Source organism: Gorilla gorilla, chromosome 1, assembly GCF_029281585.2.
Source record: "Gorilla gorilla gorilla isolate KB3781 chromosome 1, NHGRI_mGorGor1-v2.1_pri, whole genome shotgun sequence".
NCBI classification, from domain to species: Eukaryota; Metazoa; Chordata; class Mammalia; order Primates; family Hominidae; genus Gorilla; species Gorilla gorilla.
The window spans coordinates 64,341,961-64,359,155 of NC_073224.2; the positions used below are offsets into that span (position 1 = coordinate 64,341,961).

General features: G+C 33.6%; 2 long non-coding RNA genes across 6 annotated transcripts in view; one reads left to right on the forward strand and one right to left on the reverse strand.

The window, feature by feature from the left end:
* The window catches only part of LOC129531652 (uncharacterized), a 556,454-nt gene that overhangs the window by 319,026 nt on the left and 220,233 nt on the right, over positions 1-17,195 (forward strand). For all 5 annotated transcript variants that reach the window (XR_010135178.1, XR_010135176.1, XR_010135174.1 and 2 more), the window contains one exon: positions 14,456-14,535. This is a non-coding gene — a long non-coding RNA (uncharacterized lncRNA). The remainder of the gene's footprint in view (positions 1-14,455; positions 14,536-17,195) is intronic.
* LOC109029437 (uncharacterized) lies at positions 10,726-16,974 on the reverse strand. The gene is made up of 3 exons (XR_002008519.3): positions 16,701-16,974; positions 16,496-16,610; positions 10,726-10,823 (listed from the first exon to the last, which is right to left on the reverse strand). It is a non-coding gene; the product is annotated as an uncharacterized lncRNA (long non-coding RNA).

Consider the following 17,195-nt stretch of genomic DNA (forward strand, 5'->3'; position numbering starts at 1 on the left):
GTCTAGGTAATTTGGGGGAGTGCTGATCAGTGGATGCATAATATTTGAACAAATATGCAATTCAATACCTACAATTTAAAACTGCTTCTGTGAATGTATTTCCAGCACTCCCAGTCTTCCCAAAACAGTAACAGACATGAAGATGAGGTTTTCAGTGCATGAAATTAGGAGATGATATTCTTTCTTTCTTCAGTTCTTATCTATATGTGATAGAATTTCCAACTTCTTAAAGCCTGAACCAACTGGTGTTTTTCTGTGCTGCGTAATCTTTCTTAATCATTTAAGCTTAAAATGGCTATACACACTGGCCATTTGGTTTGGAATTGTCTCCATTTTTTTAACCTATCAAATGACAATTTAAAGTAACTATATTGCTTAACATGTCAAATGTGTAACCATTTTGAATTTTTTTACAATTATAATTAATGAATAATTTGTGGGATTCCTACTGAAAACAAATAATTTTATGACATACACTGCATTTTTTGTTTATGCTTTTAAAGAACTTAGCAATATTCAAAATATGTAGGATTTCTTCTTTGAGCAATACAGCACCTTTGTCACACAAATCACTCAGAGTATGTTGCAAGTCTTGGCTTCATGTGGATTTCAGAGATGTGAGAGAAAGTATCACAAAAGATAAAGCATGGTTTGGTAGAACCATATATTCATTCCTTCATTAAGCATTTATTGGGCCATTATTCAGTGTTCAGAATTTCTGCTTAAAGCACTTGAAAATAACAATTGAGTTTGATAGGACTTCATAAATGTGCTTTATAATTTAGATTTAGGTTTTCATAGCTTTTATCAATTTAGTCACATACAAGCAGAGATGTTTGATCATATTCTATTTCCTGGCTTCAACGTTTCAAGCCTCTCCAGGGCAGAAATGAAAGATTATGGGTGTGCTACATTTCTATAGCTCTTTCATTTCTACCCCAACCTAGCTTACTTTCATGTCTACAATAAAAATTTTGATCCAGATCGGATTTATGTGAACATTAGTTTTTTCAGATTGACCTACCCTGTGACTGAATTTTGCAATGAAACCTTATCAGGTTGTTATACACCATTGCAACTGGGCACCTTAAAATTAGATGGAAGAAACAGAATATGTTACCAAAGGATGGGCTGACTGGGTAAAAAGTGGGTTTTACGTTGTATCATATTTTTTGAGCATATAAACCACTTTAAAAGTTTGCAAGTCTGTAAAGCATTAGCTCTAGATATTTCAAATGTGTTCAGGTTAGAAAGTGCAGTGACAAATATAAAACATCATGTGAAGGAAATTCTGATATGCTATTATATTAAGGAAAGTAGATGGAAGTTCAGGAACATGTTGGAAAGAAATCAAGATAACTAGATGTTCTTGTTTTAACTTCCCTACCAACTGGTTGTGACATGAAGGATAAGTGATCTTTGTGTCATGGATGTCTACAGACGTATTATCAGAATTTGTCATCAGTTAGTGTTGTCACTCCGAACTGTTTCTCAATTTTGAAGAAAGTCAAAGAAACAGTGTTTTACTCAGTTCATCCAAAATAAATAAATGTGCAATATCTGCAGGGGAAATTTGGAAGTGAAAATAGCTCACACAGTCTCCATAACTCTATTGAAAAGCGGTATGCATATTGACTAAAATAGCTGGGTTGCTTGGGTTGAAATTTAAACTCAGCTATTCACCGAGTGACATTGATGAGGCTTCATCAACTCCCCATGCTTTAATCTCCTCCTCTGTAGTTTTAAGGACACTGACTTCATACTTTTGTTGTATTTAATAAATGTAAGTGTGTGGCAGAGTTTCCGGAACAAAGTAGGCACACAATAAATGTTACTTCTCATTATTTATCAATGCAATCGTTAGCATCACTATAGTTACATTTGAACTCATTTTGGAGTGAACCCTGGAGTCCAGGGTTCTAGATTGAACACCACTGCTCTAAACTCATAAACTTACAGAACTTAATTTTAATTTAGAAAAATAATTTAAATCAATAAAACAGGATTTATAAAATAATATTCTCCTTGTTTATTAAAGTTATAAACTATTAGGCATTTTACACATGTGGTTAATTAAAAATTGTTTGCCCCATTTTATTTTTATTTTTTTATTTTATTATTATTATACTTTAAGTTTTAGGGTACATGTGCACAACGTGCAGATTTGTTACATATGTATACATGTGCCATGTTGGTGTGCTGCACCCATTAACTTTTCATTTAGCATTAGGTATATCTCCTAATGCTATCCCTCCCACCTCCTCCTACCCCACAACAGTCCCCGGTGTGTGATGTTCCCCTTCCTGTGTCCATGTGTTCTCATTGACTTTCTACACTGAGTTGACAAAGAAAAGTTAGGGTATGAGCCTTATTTGCTAAGGAATACACAGAAGACGACTTTCTATCCAAGGCTGACCACAGACTGAAAGCTAAATTGTTCTTTTGATATTGATATTATTTTATCCAGAAGTCACTTTTATTCTTAATTTCTAGCAGTGCTGTTTTGCTTCTCTTTCCTCTTCTTCCTCCTCTTGTTCTTCTTATACTGACAGATATAAGTTAAATTTTTCTGTGCTACAGACAAGGATGGTACATTTGGACTATGTATCTAAGTGCATGGAAGATTAGAGACGTTTCTGAATTATTTATAGTCATCCATACTATATAAAATACTCTGAGTAAGTAGGATTATGTATAAAAGAGTGCATAATGTAATATATTATGATGTTTTATAATATATTAAAATTATTCTAAATTATAGACTGCACCGTGTGATATACTTCCACAAAATATAATTCTAGTAACAAACACATTTAGTTTATTGTTTCACTTGTGAATGTTGGTTTTACCTGGGAAATTCTGCTTTAAAAGTAAAACAGGTCTTACCTAGTGAAGCGTCTTATCTAAATGTTGTTTGAAACCCTTTGTGTTCTATAATAACATGACATAAAACATGTGAATTTAAACAGCTGTTTGGCTTTTCTGCATTTAGTTTTGAACCATGTAGACATGTGTTATCAAGCTTCAAAAGTTTACTTGACATTATCATATAATAGCATATCATTGGCATGAAATGTTTTATATATAAACCGCATCATTTTACATTTTATTTAAATGTGTAGGTTTGCCAAGGGCCACACTGTCACTTCCTTTTACTAAAATAGAGTGCCTTAAAAATTGCTGTCACAATTACACTCTTCAAGGTCCTGTAGAAAGCTCTGGATTTCAAAAAGTTAAATTCTGACACTTTCTTCCAGTGATTAAAAAAAACCAGTCTCTCTTAAGCAAGGCATATTTATAGGATATCATAGAAATTCAAATTTTTTAATTGAAAAATTATGATTACAGAAAATATTATTATAACTATTTTTAATTAATGCTTATTGTATTTTTTAAATTATACTTTAAGTTCTGGATTATATGTGCAGGACGTGCAGGTGTGTTACATAGGTATACACGTGCTATGGTGGTTTGCTGCACCCACCAACCGGTCATCTACATTAGGTATTTCTCCTAATGCTATCCCTCCCCTAGCCCCCCACCCCCTGACAGGCCCAAGTGTGTGATGTTCCCCTCCCTGTGTCCATGTGTCCTCATTGTTCAACTCCCACTTGTGAGTGAGAATATCTGGTGTCTGGTTTTCTGTTCTTATGTTAGTTTGCTGAGAATGATGGTTTCCAGTGTCATCCATGTCCCTGCAAAGGATATGAACTCACCCTTTTTATGGCTGCATAGTATTCCTTGGTGTATATGTGCCACGTTTTCTTAATCCAGTCTATCATTGATGGACATTGCCTAGTGGAGGTTCTAAATTTCATCTTTAAGAACTTTGTACTTTTTCTTCTTTACACATTTATAGAATTTTTTTAGCTTTCTGACATTGTTGATAAGGAAAAATACCAAAATAAACATAAAAAATGAATTACTAGTTATCAGTTGAGAAATACTTAATTTTAATAGCAAATATATATATATATAATATATATATTTTTATTATACTTTAAGTTCTAGGGTACGTGTGCACAATGTGCAGGTTTGTTACATATGTATACATGTGCCATGTTGGAGTGCTGCACCCAGTAACTCATCATTTACATTAGGTATATCTCCTAATGCTAACTCTCCCCCCTCCCACCACCCCACAACAAGCCCCAGTATGTGATGTTCCCCACCCTGTGTCCAAGTGTTCTCATTGTTCAGTTCCCACCTATGAGTGAGAACATGCGGTGTTTGGTTTTCTGTCCTTGTGATACTTTGCTCAGAATGATGGTTTCCAGCTTCATCCATGTCCCTACAAAGGACATGAACTCATCCTTTTTTATAGCTGCATAGTAGTCCATGGTGTATATGTGCCACATTTTCTTAATCCAGTCTATCATTGTTGGACATTTGGTTGGTTCCAACCAAATGTTGGACTTGGTTGGTTGGACTTGATTGGTTCCAAGTCTTTGCTATTATGAGTAGTGCTGCAATAAACATATGTGTACATGTGTCTTTATAGCAGCATGATTTATAGTCCTTTGGATATATACCCAGTAATGGGATGGCTGGGTCAAATGGTATTTCTAGTTCTAGATCCCTGAGGAATCGCCACACTGTCTTCCACAATGGTTGAACTAGTTTACTGTCCCACCAACAGTGTAAAAGTGTTCCTATTTCTCCACATCCTCTCCAGCACCTGTTGTTCCTGACCTTTAAATGATCGCCATTCTAACTGGTGTGAGATGGTATCTCATTGTGGTTTTCATTTGCATTTCTCTGATGGCCAGTGATGATGAGCATTTTTTCATGTGTCTGTTGGCTGCATAAATGTCTTCTTTTGAGAAGTGTCTGTTCATATCCTTCACCCACTTGTTGATGGGTTTTTTTTTTTCTTGTAAATTTGTTTGAGTTCTTTGCAGATTCTGGATATTAGCCCTTTGTCAGATGAGTAGATTGCAAAAATTTTCTCCCATTCTGTAGGTTGCCTGTTCACTCTGATGGTAGTTTCTTTTGCTGTGCAGAAGCTCTTTTTACTTAGATCCCATTTGTCAATTTTGGCTTTTATTGCCATTGCTTTTGGTGTTTTAGACATGAAGTCCTTGCCCATGCCTATGTCCTGAATGGTATTGCCTAGGTTTTCTTGTAGGGTTTTTATGGTTTTAGGTCTAACATGTAAGTCTTTAATCCATCTTGAATTGATTTTTGTATAAGGTGTAAGCAAAGGATCCAGTTTCACCTTTCTACATATGGCTAGCCAGTTTTTGCAGTACCATTTGTTAAACAGGGAATCCTTTCCCCATTTCTTGTTTTTGTCAGGTTTGCCAAAGATCAGATAGTTGTAGATGTGTGGTATTATTTCTGAGGGCTCTGTTCTGTTCCATTGGTCTGTATCTCTGTTTTGGTACCAGTACCATGCTGTTTTGGTTACTGTAGCCTTGTAGTATAGTTTGAAGTCAGGTAACGTGATGCCTCCAGCTTTGTTCTTTTGGCTCATCACATCAAAAAGCATATCCACCATGATCAAGTGGGCTTCATCCCTGGGATGCAAGGCTGGTTCAACATACCCAAATCAATAAACGTAATCCAGCATATAAACAGAACCAAAGACAAAAACCATATGATTATCTCAATAGATGCAGAAAAGGCCTTTGACAAAATTCAATAACACTTCATGCTAAAAACTCTCAATAAATTAGGTATTGATGGGACGTATCTCAAAATAATAAGAGCTATCTATGACAAACCCACAGCCAATATCATACTGAATGGGCAAAAACTGGAAGCATTCCCTTTGAAAACTGGCACAAGACAAGGATGCCCTCTCTCACCACTCCTATTCAACATAGTGTTGGAAGTTCTGGCCAGGGCAATCAGGCAGGAGAAAGAAATAAAGGGTATTCAATTAGGAAAAGAGGAAGTCACATTGTCCCTGTTTGCAGATGACATGATTGTATATCTAGAAAACCCCATCGTCTCAGCCCAAAATCTCTTTAAGCTGATAAGCAATTTCAGCAAAGTCTCAGGATACAACATCATTGTGCAAAAATCACAAGCATTCTTATACACCAATAACAGACAAACAGAGAGCCAAATCGTGAGTGAACTCCCATTCACAATTGCTTCAAAGAGAATAAAATACCTAGGAATCCAACTTACAAGGGATGCGAAGGACCTCTTCAAGGAGAACTACAAACCACTGCTCAATGAAATAAAAGAGGATACAAACAAATGGAAGAACATTCCATGCTCATGGATAGGAAGAATCAGTATCGTGAAAATGGCCATAATGCCCAAGGTAATTTATAGATTCATTGCTATCCCTATCAAGCTACCAATGACTTTCTTCACAGAATTGGAAAAAACTATTTTAAAGTTCATATGGAACCAAAAAGAGCCCGCATTGCCAAGTCAATCCTTAGCAAAAATATTTTTATTCTTACGTTTATGGCATGCAATTTATTTCATAATAGTAGATTTATTTGGAAAACTCAGAATGTTCCTTTCTTTATTCTATTATAGTGTTTTTTCATTTACTTATAGTTTGTTTCAGTTAAGGTCGAAGAAAATAGAAATCATATCATAATGTAAATAGCAAATTGGTGTAGATTATATAGGGAGTTTCCATACTGAAATGTATGCGAACTTTAGAATTTTAGATTTATTGGGTTTTGATCAATGAATGTGATTTTTTATTTATAAAATGATCATTTATGCCGTATTTAGAAATATATTTGTACATGTGAGTTTTCATGTATTTGAATCATGTCAGAAACACTTACATAGAAACTCCTTTATACGAGTTCAACAAACCAGATTCTCACAATTGATTGTTATTGTAATTGAATATTTCACTTAATTTTTCTGTACATATTCTTGACAAGATGGTGCAGAGATGTAATAATTCATATTTGTTTTTTAAACAATACTGGAAAATATATGGTAACAGGAATTTGTCAATTTCTTCATCATATTATTTATAAACAACACATTTATAATTATTTGAAATCTGTCTAAAATAGCTAAATATTCACTTAGTTTAAGTCTCAGGGAGAAAAGAGTAATAAAAGTGAGACTCTAATATATTTTAAAGATAATGTAGTGATAGTGCCATAATAAACACCTGAAATAAAAATACTGGTTCATATTTTGTATATTGGATTATGTATTTTAATGTTCTTGTTATCCTTACTCTTCCCCTCACCATTCAAACATCAGTAAGGGTGTTTTATGTCCACTGCCTCAAGCATACAATATTCAAAAGCACTCCTACTTTTAATTGTAAGGATAAAGGGTGCTTGCAGGAGAAAAGTGTTTATTGAATTTTGTAATCTTATTTACAAACATCAACAGCCCTAATGTGAGTGACTCAGAGCATAGGGTTTATACCAATCATAGGGAATTGGTAATGAGTCTCAATAACACAAAGCACTGGATTGTCAAAGCAGACTCAAACTAGTAAGAAGTCTTACCCAATAACAAGTGTTGCTATCATGCTGAGAAGATGTAATCATGAGGTGTAGGTAAAACATGGAGAGATCCAGGACCTTCAATACAGTTACCCAGTTTGTTTCTTGTCAGTCAGAATGTGCTCTGGGTTGGCTTACTATGTGAGGCCTCTGTGTGATATTTGTGGCTGCATAAATGACACAGGAGAGAACCGTTTTTCTATGACACACTGTCATAGCAAATTATTTCCGATGGTTGTATAGCTTATGTGATATCTTCTAGAGAGCCATATGCTATAAATTCATAGATTCCTCGTTCACTTAGTACAAACAATCCTAGACAAACTGTGTATATTCTGCCAAAATCTTTTCATAGATAAGAACTCTCTAGATAGATAATAGGGAGTCTCCCCAACTGCCTTGTCCGGCCTCAAGGAAGTTTATGTATCACAGACCTTGTGCTTAATTATTTTCTTTCTGGGAGAAATTCATGAAGATACATTCAGCCACAGGGCAGAAAAGAGACTGGAGGAAAGGTGCATTCAGTTAACGGATATTGGGTCTTTGGAAATAAATCCAGTGTTTGCCGTATCTTTCAGCTTTGTCCAGGGAAAAGGTATGACTGCAGATATCACATAAGTTTGTAGGTATCTCAGTGCTGAATATACCATGGAATAATTTTCCCACGGCACAGCCAGCAAGGTAACAAGAGTCTCTTGGAATATCAGAATCATGAATTATCAATGGTTGCATGAAGGACTTAGTGGACCTGCTTGAGGGTAGTATCATAGCTTTGCACACCCAAGCATGTTGATGAAGGGATTTTAAAAGTTAGTGTATCTACAATGAAAATGGGAAAGCAGATGTGAAGACCAGTGATCTAGAAGAGGTCTCACCGTAGGAAGAAGAGGTATATTGAATGTGGACCTGTCAGCTGGATGTCATGGCAGATCAGAGACATCAGTAGCAGATGCAATAGAGGTAAAGGATGATACCTAGACGAGGAAAGATCAGCTGGCCTTGATGATGGCCAGTGATGGCAGCAGACATTACATGGACAAGACATCCTTGACTCAGTGCCAGGAAAACATGTGAGGCCACTTAGAATTTATATTATTTCAGGGATAGGAGAAGAAGGAGAGAGAGAGAGAGAGGAAACTTGGTTTGACTCATGTTTATCTTGGAAGAGGCTATATTACCTTGAGTTGGTAAGATAAATTCTTTTAGTTAAAAACGAATGTTGTAAACCAAATTGCATTCAGTTTTAGAAGTAAAAATTACATTTTTTGAAAGACTGAACTCATGACTGTGACATTCAAACATACTGTTCACCCTTTGCATGCGTTTCATCCTTTGCCGAAGAACAAGTAAGTAATAGAGGGAAACTGAGTAAGAAAACACCTCTGCTCTTATCAGTTGTGTTACCTTGATTATGTTGCTTAATCTCATTGACTTGTAGTTTTCTTATAAAGAATAAATATTCATACAGTTGCTCTAAAGAATAAATGTGATACTGGTGAGAATACCTAGTGTGTGGCCTGGCACATGTAGATCTCCAATAAGTGCTTGGAAAAGCATAATCTGAAGCAATTTAATGGAGTAATATTACTTCTTACCCTTTCATATGATATTTAGCTGTTGCTTCCACACTGATGCAAACCTTCTGTGACCCATTAAATTTTTAAGTCATCATTTTTGTTCTTCTGTTTATGGAGTCGAAACGTTCCACCATTCAAACACAAATGAATTTGCACACCTCAGTGGACATCTTTTGAAAAGGAAGACACTGGTTGACTTTTGACTGCTGCTTTAAAAAATGCCCTGAGGAATGTCCTAAGTTTTCAACGGTTATTAGAAGTGGAAGTTTCAGTTTTGAATTAGGGAGAAAACATACCAAGCACCCCAAAGTCTCTTTGTATTAGGGTAGTCCTAGATGTAAGCAATGAACGCTTGCAGGTGCTGATCTGAAATAAGCCTTGCTATTCTAGAAGTAATCCTCTATAGCATTCATCTTTATTTTTAAAACTCTGATACTTAATTATCTGAATTTATTGTGAGACTTTTATAGACTCATTATAATTTACATGAAAAGGTGAAGGCATTTGTGATTTTTTATTTATTATTCATGTATTCATTTTATTTTATATTGTCAGTGGTTGCACTGATATTACAGGGATGTGTGCATTTTCAAGAGGCTCTGCTCACTGCAAATGTAATAAATAATACCTGCAAGCTATTTGGGAGCTCTTATTCTCCCATGTGATCCAGAATGTACAGGTATAAAAGATGCAACATTTCCTCAGGACATTTTTTTAAAGCAGCAATCAAAAGTCAACCAGTGTCTTCCTTTCCAAAAGTTGTCCACCGAGGTTTGCAAATTCATTTGTGTTTGAATGGTGGAATGATAGGCATGAAACTAATTAGAGACCAAAGGATACACTGCCATTCTGTCTTCTTCTGGGTACAGCACACTCTAGGAGTTTTCTGACACAGAAGCTTGAGGGGGAACATATGGCTCAGATACTCATTCTTCAATAAGTCAATACAAAACGAAGCCCAACATTTTGCCTGTAGTTTTTTGAATTTTAACAAAAAGCCTGAAGAAACAAAAGGAAGTTAAAAATATTCTACACAGAACTTTTAGAAGTGATCATGGTGGCAATCTTTAATAAAATAATAAATATCTTGCTTGGCTTAATATTTTTAAATAAGTAATTTGGACTTTAAATTTCACAACAGCATGTAAATTATTTGGAATTTATAATTATAATAAAATCAAATGTGATTGGTAAAATAATGATATGAAGAAGCAATCTGTCATTTTCTTCCCAGGACCCATGTTCTCTTTTAGCTAAAATGAAGACCTGGTATTAAAAGATCTGTAATTTCCATTGCTGCTCACACATTTTCTGAAACTACTTCATCATTTTTTGTTGTTGTTGATTTTACTTCTGACTTTCTCAGCACTTAACATAGATGTATGATAGCTTTATCTTTTATAACCATGCTTTTGAGACTGTACTCTTGTGACACTGTGGATTAAAATGAGACTCATTTGGAGAACAATACTGTAAGAAAGTGGACATTATATAAATAGCAAATTAAAAACAAAGTATCATCACTTGGAACCTGGAACTCCAGGTGTTCAGTGAGAAACAGCGTATCTCCTATATGACATTAGGAACTTGTTAGGAAGTCAGTGACAAATTTTGCTCTTTCTTACATTTTTATGACATTATTGAAGTCAGCAGAAACTTAATATAAGTAATAGGGTTAGAATATGACCTTTGCAATAGGTGTCGTTGTTATCTGTAGCCCCGTTCTTGTATCAGTCTCAAAGAGTGTTTTGTCAAATTCAATTTCAAATCAGAAGCCAGTTGCTTTTGCACCTGTGGGCTGAAACAAGCAGAAACAGAGGGATTTCTGTTCAGGATGCATTTTCTGGCCTAGAGCCACTAATTACAGAGGCTGTGTTGGAGGAAGCTGAAATGCTTAGATGAAAAAATCTGAATGCTTAGATGAAAACTCCTCATAAAAGGAATGCAAGGAACATTTTCATCTAAGAAAACAGTCGAATTTTAAATTAAAAACAATTGGGAGGTGGTTATGTAGTAGTTTAAACTCATCCTAGGTGTTGTGTTATATATTATTGACTCTGGAATCAGTCATGTTGTGAAAGAGTAATACTTAAATTTGATTCTATTACTCTTTTCTTTAGAAATCTAGAGATGAGAGAGATAATCTTCATTATGTTGATAACTGACATAAACTGGAATTAGAAATGAGAATACAGTTAAAATTTTTGTGGACAGAATAGAACATACCTATATCCACAATGACCTGGAATATATTAACATTTTCCACCCACAGTAGATAGAGCCTCTCTTAAAAAATTTTTTTTTATTTGGATCAGTGTGGCCAGTTCACAAGAAGTTTTCAAGTCTATCTAACATAATCAAAATAGATAAATAAACAAAACTGGTTTTCATCTATCTGAGAAATTTAAAGAAATGCAAGATGAAACCTAAAGTTTTATGAGATAAAATGTGTTGTTTATATGTAAAATGCTTAATGACATATTTTAAGTTTGATTATTAATTTAATTCAACATAAGAAGGGATTTAGTCTCAAGTTAATAAACTGTAAACATTTATAAACAGAAGGAAAAAATGCTAAATATTTAACAAAATGACAAATAAAAAAATTATGGGATTGTTTTTACCCTTCCAATAGCAAATCATGCTAGTTTAGGTTATATAAGTGAAAAATTCACTTTATATAATCTATTTGAATGCCTTAAAAGTATCTTTGGGATTCTACAAAGAACTAGAGTCCAAATTATTACATGTGTATAACATAGATAGTTATTTTCTCAGGAAAATGGCTTAGAAGACAAAGGGCAAGGACATACTTACTTTGTATTAAGGAGACATGCCATCATTTGCATCAGTTTAAAATGGTGTCAGGTTAGTTTTATGTTTGGTAAATGGTAAAACACTATAGATTTTTTAAGCAGTTAAATATTTAATAGCTATTGACGTTAGCTCCAGAAAAGCACTGTTGATTCAGAGATGGTATTCTAAGATACTAGTACACAGTGATGCAGCAGCCAAAAGAGCTAGTGTAATTTTTGAAAACAAACCAATAAATAGTTTACTCAGAATTTTCTTAAGGCTATACAATGCATAGAGACAGGTATAAACTTTCAGGCTCAAAATGCTGAAAAATAGAAAAACTGGATAGAAATAAAATCTAGATACATAAATTCCTTAACATCATGAATGAAGTAAATAACTTTTTTCACAAAAAATTATAAAATGCTAGAAAAATGCACATATTTAAAATGTTATCAATAAAAAATGAACTTTTACTTGATACAGTCAACAGAATTTCATAAATCTAAAGGTTAATAGTCATAGAGAATACAGTTTAACAAAAGGAGTTAATGATTTTTGCCTTTAATCAAAGAGCCGTATATAACTTATTACAGAAGCCGTGACTAGTTGTCAAGGAGAACATCATATCCTTCCACAGTGTGGCTCTTAAGGCCCCAGAATGCAAATAAATATAAAACTCACTAGGGGCCTACATATGATAGCTTTTGTTTGGATCATTTGAAAAAGTTACTTCAATAAATAAAATTAAGTTCAATAGAATACATTTTTATAATACATGTAGGGAGAAATCATTGAAATAAATATTGGGCAAAAATGATTAGTTTTGTTAAGTATTGAAAAAAATCCACTAAAATATTAGTGTTTATAATAAGCTAAATAGTCTCAATAGCGAAATATTGTTGTTAAACTTATTCATTGTATTTATGCATTTTAATATTTCTATATACAATTGGACAAATTTATATACCTTTATTTATTATACATGGATATTATCTATAACTATATGCTTTAGTTTTCAGAAAACTTCAAACATTGTTACTAAATCCATTCATATACGAACATGAACACCTGACTTTTGATTAGAAAGTTGCTATGGTTTGTCTGTGACCCTTTAAGATCCAAGAAGTGATGTAGAGTCATGCATTAGCTCTCTCTTTCCCTCTGCTTTTAGAAAATGAATTATTTAGTAGCAACTTTGTGTATGTCATTAAGATTAAATCTCTGTCAAAATTGTCCTGCAGGAATTCTAAATGGTCTGGGAAAATAGCTTTGGCATTAACAACGTTGCTAGCTTTTTACATTAAAAATGTTGCTTTTTTCTGACATACTACTTTGTGTATTTATGTGGGGAGGGTGTGTGTGTGTGTGTGTGTGTGTGTGTGTGTGTTTGGAGGGCAAAATAAAAATTAACTTAAAAGTGGGTAGACATATATTATTCCATTAGAGATATGACATCATTTTTTTGCACATGCAAGTATTAAAAGTTTTGGAGTGCCAGAGGATGAATGGGTATGATTTGTTAAAGTTGGATATATTGATAGATGATATATTTTTCTATTACATAAATTAAAATGAAGAAATCCTAAACTATGAAGTAGTAAAGCCAGTAATATAGTTGTTTAAAATACCATAGGAATGGAATAAAACATATGATGAATTGGGATGTTATTTTTCTATTTCAATTTACAAAATTAGTTTAAAATAATTATTTAATATATATCAGATGTTGAATATGATTATGGCTGAAAGACAACTACTTTTATCATGGATGCCCTGTGCTCACACACAATAAAAAGTCTTACACCCATAGCTGCTAGTAAGTTTTATTTTCTTCCAGATTTGTTGTTTCCATTCTTTAGCTCATGAAAAGAAAGAGAAAGTCTAAAAGTTACTATTCTGAATTTCTACTTGAGAATTTTTTGTCATGATGAGAAAAGCCTTTTGATCTTCATATTCTTACAGTTATGATTACACAATGTTTTCTTCTGCATTCTACTTAGTCAACCATAACAGTAGCATACTTAGTCTTATTCAAGAAAACTGTAAAAATGTTAAATTATTTGCAAGCATTGCAGCTTTATTTAATTAAAATCTCACTTTACTCTTAGAATATTATAAGGAAATGTGAGGTGAAGGAAGTTTATAGAAATTTGGCATACTAAATATTATCAGGGAGCGGGATTTAATTCTTGATCTCATATTGCGATAAACTCACATTGACTGGGTTTCCATACTTTATTAATTACTATTCTCATGAAACAGTTTTTGTTCGGACAGAGATGTTAACCTGTGTATTAGTTATGGCATCATACCTGTTTGTGTGTCTCATTGGTGCATAATCTTTCAATTAGTTAAAATTTAGTGTATATAATTTCTTCAAATGGTCATTGTAAAATAAATAGAAGCCCACAGTGTGAGGATATTTGGATTGTGTAGATACTGTGAAGGCTTTCTATCTGAAAAGAAACTCTGTTCTGATAGTCTTATACAAACAAACCAAAGCTCATTTAATTTGTAAAATAATAGACAAGTGATAAAATTTATAATAGTAGAAGTTATAATAATAGTTATCAAAATATCTTATATTTTATTAATAGTTTAATATAAATATGTATATGTATGTCTTTACAGATATGAAGAATTTCATGATAATTAAGTCAATGTTTATTGATGACCCAGGTGTTCAGAAGGGGAGAGGAACCCAAGAACTGGTGAGCTGCACTGAACACAGCCACGAAGTTAATTTCCACTCTTAACTCTGATAGTACTGGTCTAATTTTGTTTTCTCAGTCACATTTTTATTTACCCAACGTTAAAGGGGGAAATTTTCACCCTGAATTTTTCAAGAGAGTATGTAGCCTAAGAATCAGGCTCTATAGCAGATGGGTCAAAAAAACCAGAGGTCCCTCTGAAGGGAAAAGAAACAGACAAACAAAGAACAAACAAACAAACAAAACCAACAAACAAAACACGTGTGTGGTTGAAGTAACGACATGAGGGATTCTGAAGGATAGGAAGCTGTAGAGTAGTTTATTATTTCTTAGGAAGAACTGTTAGGTTATGATGAAGGGTGTGGTCATGGAAAAGGGTGAATAAATAGAAAGGAAGTGAAGTTGTCTGGAAACAAGTAACCAAGACGATGAGAGATGTTGAAGAGCTATAGACGTGAACACTATAGGCACCTAAGATGATGTCACGATTGAAAGAAGAAAGGACATAAGGAACAAGGATTTGAGGCTTAAGAGCCTCGAATGCCATGCTCAAGCAAGAATTATATTCAATGTCTCTGTTTGTTCTAGCTGAACACCGACTGCATTAGATACCAACCCTGACTATTTAAGTGTGTAATTTAAGTGAAATATACCAATTCTTCCTCTTAAAAAAAGAATTGGACTCTATAATATTGAAAATAATATTTACATAAAAGGAAGAAAGCAAAATAATTTAAGTTATTTATTGAGGTCAAAATGAAGTGACATATTAAAGTTGCAACATAAAATGTTAATTATTTTCTTAAAAGCCTCAGTTACATTTCATGAAAAAGACATTGTAAAAATGAGAGCCTACATCAGGATTTTCCAAGTTAAAAAAAGCAACCTTAAGACAAAAGCACCTTAGAGGCTTCACTATGGAGAGAGGGATAATTCCTATAATGTCAACATGGAATTTAGACTGTAATTGCTTTGCACTTCAAACTATGTGAACAAGTCTGATAAGGAGAGGGAAGTATATCCTATAGTTTTTTCTTGATGTGATAACAATGTGTAAATGTTTTTACTGTGCTTCATTTTTTTCTGTTTAGACAAAATTAAAAAAACAAAATTAATAAGGTTTAAAGTGGTATAGGAACATAGTTTTTTAGTTCAAATAAGAAATTCTGAGTTAATAATCTGATCCATTTTCTTACCCTCAGGTGACAAGTTAAAATAAAACCCCAAAGCCTATTCTATTTTTAGATTCTTTAAGACTATTTTGGAATTAATGTAATTTGGGGGTTACTTTTTACTCATGATTATGAAAAAAATCTAGTAAGTTCACCCTTATCAAGTAAAATCAGGCACGAGAGCCTGGTGAAATCCTGTTTTTACAATTATCATACATTAAGTAATTATGGTTTGGGACATAATTCTTTTCAATATTCATACCTCTTTAGAACTTGTAATGCTCAGTGCTTGCTTTGAAGTTAAGAAAGCTCTGGGTTCAGTTAAGATGCCTAAAAAGTACTGTGAGAGTGTTAAATCAGAACAAAATTGGTGATAAAAGGGAAAGTAATAATAGGAAATATTCATTTTGTTTTGAAAGGTGCCCAGACAGTCATGTCAGGACAGCTAATATGCAATTGGTTTTGTATTCATGCTGTTCAATTACATGTGGGATCATGAAGAATTCCCACTGGCTCTGATACATTTCTTTCCTATTATTGTTCTTATTTTAGAACTTTGGTTTCACTTTTAAAAAATGCATGAAATGCCCGCCTCAGAGCAAACTATGACACCCCATGGGTCTTCTATTGAAATAGCTGCAATTTACAGCATCTATAGATAAAGCGGTCAATTTGTTTTATATAATGTGCTATTGTTCAGGAAATACCCTTGATTTTTAGATTCAGAACTTGAGGTTTCAAATATTTGCTGTTCACCTAATAGTGTACCCTGGATATATAACTGTCACCTGTTCCTGGAGTCGCTGCTGCCTTCTGGGTCCCCTGTTCATCATCTCTTGTATTCTCTTTTGCCCATCTTCTCCCCGGAATGTTGGTCCTGTCACTCCTGCATGCCACTCTTAACTACCATGTGGATTGGAGAGAATGCCTTCCTTGTTAATGTGGAGATTCACACACCTTATAGAGAGATGCTAAATATAGATTAACACTTACATTATGCTTTCTTCTTGATATAGCAGAAGAATTAAAATTCACAAGAGAAAATTTTCAAGAGAGAAACAAAATATGAACACTAGGCACTTGTCTGAAATGTTTTGTGCCTGGAATATTTCATATTTGCAATTTTGTTCTCTCTTCTCAGGGATCTCATGTCACTGAGATGAGTATTCTATATGAATGTTTTGTTTGAGTTAGCTAATATAATTATTTATTTACTAATTCTTATTTTATGAAAATTTCAAAGTGACATAAGTAATTAGCACAACAAATGTGAAGCGTGCAGGTAGAGTGCACGACATACTAACTGTCTTAGCTGAAATTCTAGATCTTTCTGTGTAGCTGAAATTCTAGACCTTTCTGTGTCTTGTTTGTTTGTTTAATGCTAATGTATTGGTAACTACTAAAAAGCCTAACTAGTAATTGTTAAATAGTTAGTGACTGGATTTGTTCATATACATTGATCACATTCTCTGAATGCTAAAAATTCCT